The following is a 6,000-nucleotide window of genomic DNA, read 5'->3' as shown; positions in this document are numbered from 1 at the left end:
TGTTTTGACGTCTGCCTCTATTATCCAGGTCTTCAACCTGGTCTTGTAGTTGCTGGATTAAGGTAGAATTTTGAGTAGAATGGCGTATCTGCTGGTCTAAGATTCTGTCAGTTTGTTCTAAGTCTTCCTCTAGGTGCATGATTCTGTTGCCAATGTCTGTTATTTCTTTCTTGACCTCCGAAAGGCTCACTTTAATCATAGCACTCACTTGGGTAATAAAATTGGTAAAGTCCTCCTTTGATGGGAGTGCCATTATATCTGCCTTTGTTAAAGTGGTGTTGTCCCCTGTTTGGGTGTCTGCTGGAGGATGGTGGGTAGCTGACTCGTGTGCTTTAGGGGAAGAATTTGGTGAAGGATTTTCCATATTCTTAAAAAAGGAGTGAACTGTTGGTGTTACAGGTGCTGGACCCTTGCTGGGTTTCTCAGATCTAGGGCCCTTTCTGGAAGCCATGAAACTGCAGAATGTGGGGAGAGATTTGATACCCCGCCGCTGCTAAAATATACTTTTATAAAAGTGGCTGGGGTGTCCACCTCGGTAGTAATTAGATTATTTGAACTCCGGACCACGTGTAAACAGATACAGAGAGATGTGGATATAAAAGTAAAACAGTTTATATGGTCACTTATCCTCTCTTAGTAATAATCCTGTAGGAAGTAGTTTGGTGTCCAGAGTATGAAGTCTTAGCTCTCAGTTTTATTGCGCAGCTTCATCATAGAGTAAGGGCCTAGTAAAAATCATAATGTGGCATCTGAAGCCTATTGCGCGTTTTATAATACACATCCGTTGTATATAGTGACCATTATGTTATTGGGCCAAGTTTGCATACCCCCTGTAGTTGTGGTTATTACTGTGAGTCAAAAAAGATTATAACATTTATTGAAGGTGTCAGCCATGTTGTGGTATTGTGGTGAGAGCACTTACTCAGGCAGGCGTGTCTCTTTAATCTCATCCGATTCCGCTGCGGGCAAAGGATCTGCCGAGTGTTGTGCTGCTGGTCCGGTTGGCGTCTGTCACTTGCTCACATTTGTAGCCGCGGTCGCGGGGTTAGGCAGCTGAATTCACAGTGATATTATGGTGCTATGCCATGCGGTCCGCCGCTCCTATCCGTGGCGGCCTTCTATGAACGGTCAGTGATGCTGCTCCTATTTTAGGTAATAGTGCTCAGCGGGTGTTCAGCTGTCTAAGGCACTGATTTTCAGGGCATTTGAGTCTTTTCTTCGTTCTTATTATGATTAATTAGCCGACCTCACAACGGAGCTCTAAGGTCCTGCAGCCATCTTGGTGCAGGCTAGCTCCGCCCTCAGTCAATGTGCAGCCATTTTTAACAACATCCCTTAAACCATCATCTGCTGATAGTATCGGAAAATGTTTCCTCAATATCTTACATATTATTCATATTAACTAGAGTACTCAGTTATAAAGTAACTCCTTCAGTCTGTTTCATTGTGTTCCTTTTAGATGTGTTATGTACAAGTGTCTTCCTGTCCATAAGATCTACTTCATCTTTTGCTTTATTTATATCTCTTTCAGAGTATCCTCTCTCTTTTAATAAGAAGTTCAGTTTGTCTAACATATTCAACTTCCTCAGTGCAATTCCTTTTAACTCTCATCAACTGTACCTTAGCTATGGCATAGGGGATATGGTATGGGTGGCAATTCTTGCCATGCTGCATTTCCAGAAATTGGTTTCCTATACAGGGTGGTGTTTACCCTGCTTGTATGTGTGGAAGAATATAATGTTATATCTTGAAAATCTATTTTTGTAGTATGATGCTGCATGGTGAAGTTTATCCCTAGCGCATTGTTTTTAATGTAATTCATAAATATATCTATTTGTGTATCATCATCACCTTTCCAAATCACGATCAGGTTGTCAATGTATCTTCCATAGAAAGCTATACAATCACTGAAGGGATTTATATCTCCAAAGACGTGGATAGGTTCGCATAGGAGGGGACAAATTGTGCCCCCATTGGCGTACCACGTCTCTGGAGATAGAAATCCTCTTCAAAGGAAAACAGTTGTATGACAATAGAAATTCAGTTACTTGCAAAATATATGCTTGAAAGTCCTCACTATAATTAGTGAAGTGTGTCAAATTATGTTTCAAAGCCTGAAGTTCAAATTTGTGTTGTATACTAGAGTATAGGGAGGATACATCAATAGTAAGCCAAGAATAACCTTCTCTCCGTTCAACATTCTTCAATAACATCTGTAGATGTTTAGTGTCTTGCAAATAACTTTTTAAAGATAGTACTAAAGGTTGTAAAATGCGATCAAGCCACTGGGACAAAAGCTCACATAAGGAGCCTATGCCCGATATAATTGGTCTCCCTTTGATTTCAACCAAAGATTTGTGAACATTTGGTAAAATATGACATATGGGCAATACTGTTTTCTGTACATAGAGAAAATCAACCGTTTGTTGATACAAATGTCCAACATATAAACCCCTCATCGAGCAAAATTCTCAATTCTGTTTAAAATCTATTTAGAAGATTAAAACTTAATTTCAAATACTGTGATTCATCATCTAGCTGACACATGACCTCTTTAATGTAGGCTTCTCTACTCCACCACACAGCCCCCCTTATCCGCCATTTTGATAATCAGATCACTGTTGTCTCTAAAGCCATTTAAGGCCTTTCTTTCCCCTAGGGTTAAAATGAAAGGGGAACGGTTTGGTGCTCTAAATAATTCCACTAAATCCTGTTCCACTCTTTCTTGAAAATTCTATAGTATTTCCCCGCTTACATGAGTTGGATAGAATACTGATTTTGGAGAAAACCTGTATGTTTATTTACAACATCTAAACCTTCAGCAACGAATAGTTCCAATAATAAATCATCTTGTATTTGTTCCAAACAATGATCCTCATAAGTAAATGTTATAGATTGATTAGATGTTCTCTCTATATCAGTAATTTCTGGATGTTTCACAGATTCATTCAGTATTATAAAATGTCTTTAATGTCAAATAATATTTAAATTATTTACATCCACCAGTGTTTGAAACAAATGCAAGTTTTGATGTTTTAATTACAGTTTGCCCAAAGTGCTTATTCTGCCTTGCTTTATTATAATAATGTACTAATAAGCAATATTGATTTTGATTATCTGTTAGAGCATGTCATTTTATGACTATTTACCCTGCAAAGGGTTTAAATACACAGTAGAAGTGCTGCATGTACAATTAGTGCTGCTGATTGGATCAGAGCAGGGTCTTTACTTCAGGCAGAGTTAACGCGCGAGCAAGGGAAAAAATTACTACTCCACTGATAATCTAGCTTTAAATGTGGAGAAATTGCTGACAATCCTAGAACATCAACATCTCAGGTAAATGTTTTATCATTTATCATGTAACATAGTTACATGGCTTAACTTGCCAGAAGTGATTATGCTCTTTTACATAACACTATACAGAGGAATATTGTTTCTTATGTTTTAATCACAGTTTGCCCAAAGTGCTTATTCTGCCTTGGTTTATAATAATAATGTATACTAAGGAATATTGATTGTGATTATCTGTTAGGGCATGTCATTTTACAACTATCAACCCTGCAAAAGGGTTAAACACATAGGCCTAGATTTAGAGTTTGGCGTTAGCCGGGAAAACCAGCGTTAGAGGCTCCTAACGCTGGTTTTAGGCTACCGCCGGTATTTGGAGTCACTCAAAATAGGGTCTAACGCTCACTTTTCAGCCGTGACTTTTCCATACCGCAGATCCCCTTACGTCAATTGCGTATCCTATCTTTTCAATGGGATCTTTCTAACTCCGGTATTTAGAGTCGTGTCTGAAGTGAGCGTTAGACATAAAGCTCTTAACTACTGTACTCTAAAGTACACTAACACCCATAAACTACCTATGTACCCCTAAACCGAGGTCCCCCCACATCGCCGACACTCGAATAATTTTTTTAACCCCTAATCTGCCGACCGCCACCTACGTTATCCTTATGTACCCCTAATCTGCTGCCCCTAACACCGCCGACCCCTATATTATATTTATTAACCCCTTATCTGCCCCCCACAATGTCGCCTCCACCTGCCTACACTTATTAACCCCTAATCTGCCGACCGCAAAGCGCCGCCACCTACGTTATCCTTATGTACCCCTAATCTGCTGCCCCTAACACCGCCGACCCCTATATTATATTTATTAACCCCTAATCTGCCCCCCACAACGTCGCCTCCACCTGCCTACACTTATTAACCCCTAATCTGCCGAGCGGACCTGAGGGCTACTATAATAAAGTTATTAACCCCTAATCCGCCTCACTAACCCTATAATAAATAGTATTAACCCCTAATCTGCCCTCCCTAACATCGCCAACACCTAACTTCAATTATTAACCCCTAATCTGCCGACCGGAGCTCACCGCTATTCTAATAAATGGATTAACCCCTAAAGCTAACTCTAACCCTAACACTAACACCCCCTAAGTTAAATATAATTTAAATCTAACGAAATAAATTAACTCTTATTAAATAAATTATTCCTATTTAAAGCTAAATACTTACCTGTAAAATAAATCCTAATATAGCTACAATATAAATTATAATTATATTGTAGCTATTTTAGGATTAATATTTATATATTATTTATGTATTTATTTTAACCAGGTACAATAGCTATTAAATAGTTAAGAACTATTTAATAGCTAAAATAGTTAAAATAATTACAAATTTACCTGTAAGTTACAATTAAAACTAACACTATACTATCAATAAATTAATTAATAAAATACCTACAATTACCTACAATTAACCTAACACTACACTATCAATAAATTAATTAAATAAACTACCTACAATTAACCTAACACTACACTATCAATAAATTAATTAAATAAACTACCTACAATTAACCTAACACTACACTATCAATAAATTAATTAAATACAATTCCTACAAATAAATACAAATAAATAAAAAAGAACTAAGTTACAAAAAATAAAAAAATATCTACAAACATAAGAAAAATATTACAACAATTTTAAACTAATTACACCTACTCTAAGCCCCCTAATAAAACAACAAAGCCCCCCAAAATAAAAAATGCCCTACCCTATTCTAAATTACTAAAGTTAAAAGCTCTTTTACCTTACCAGCCCTGAACAGGGCCCTTTGCGGGGCATGCCCCAAGAAGTTCAGCTCTTTTGCCTGTAAAAAAAAAACATACAATACCCCCCCCAACATTACAACCCACCACCCACATACCCCTAATCTAACCCAAACCCCCCTTAAATAAACCTAACACTAAGCCCCTGAAGATCATCCTACCTTGTCTTCACCTCACCAGGTATCACCGATCCGTCCTGGCTCCAAAATCTTCATCCAACCCAAGCGGGGGCTGGCGATCCATCATCCGGTGCCTGAAGAGGTCCAGAAGAGGCTCCAAAGTCTTCATCCTATCCGGGAAGAAAAGGCGCTCCGGACCGGCAACCATCTTGATCCAAGCGGCATCTTCTATCTTCATCCGATGACGACCGGCTCCATCCTGAAGACCTCCACCGCGGACCCATCTTCTTCCGGCGACGTCCAACTGCAGAATGACGGTTCCTTTAAGGGACGTCATCCAAGATGGCGTCCCTCGAATTCCGATTGGCTGATAGGATTCTATCAGCCAATCGGAATTAAGGTAGGAATATTCTGATTGGCTGATGGAATCAGCCAATCAGAATCAAGTTCAATCCGATTGGCTGATCCAATCAGCCAATCAGATTGAGCTCGCATTCTATTGGCTGTTCCGATCAGCCAATAGAATGCAAGCTCAATCTGATTGGCTGATATGATCAGCCAATCGGATTGAACTTGATTCTGATTGGCTGATTCCATCAGCCAATCAGAATATTCCTACCTTAATTCCGATTGGCTGATAGAATCCTATCAGCCAATCGGAATTCGAGCGACGCCATCTTGGATGACGTCCCTTAAAGGAACCGTCATTCTGCAGTTGGACGTCGCCGGAAGAAGATGGGTCCGCGGTGGAGGTCTTCA

This window comes from Bombina bombina, chromosome 8, assembly GCF_027579735.1.
Source record: "Bombina bombina isolate aBomBom1 chromosome 8, aBomBom1.pri, whole genome shotgun sequence".
NCBI classification, from domain to species: domain Eukaryota; kingdom Metazoa; phylum Chordata; class Amphibia; order Anura; family Bombinatoridae; genus Bombina; species Bombina bombina.
Note: the sequence above shows the minus strand (reverse complement) of the source record.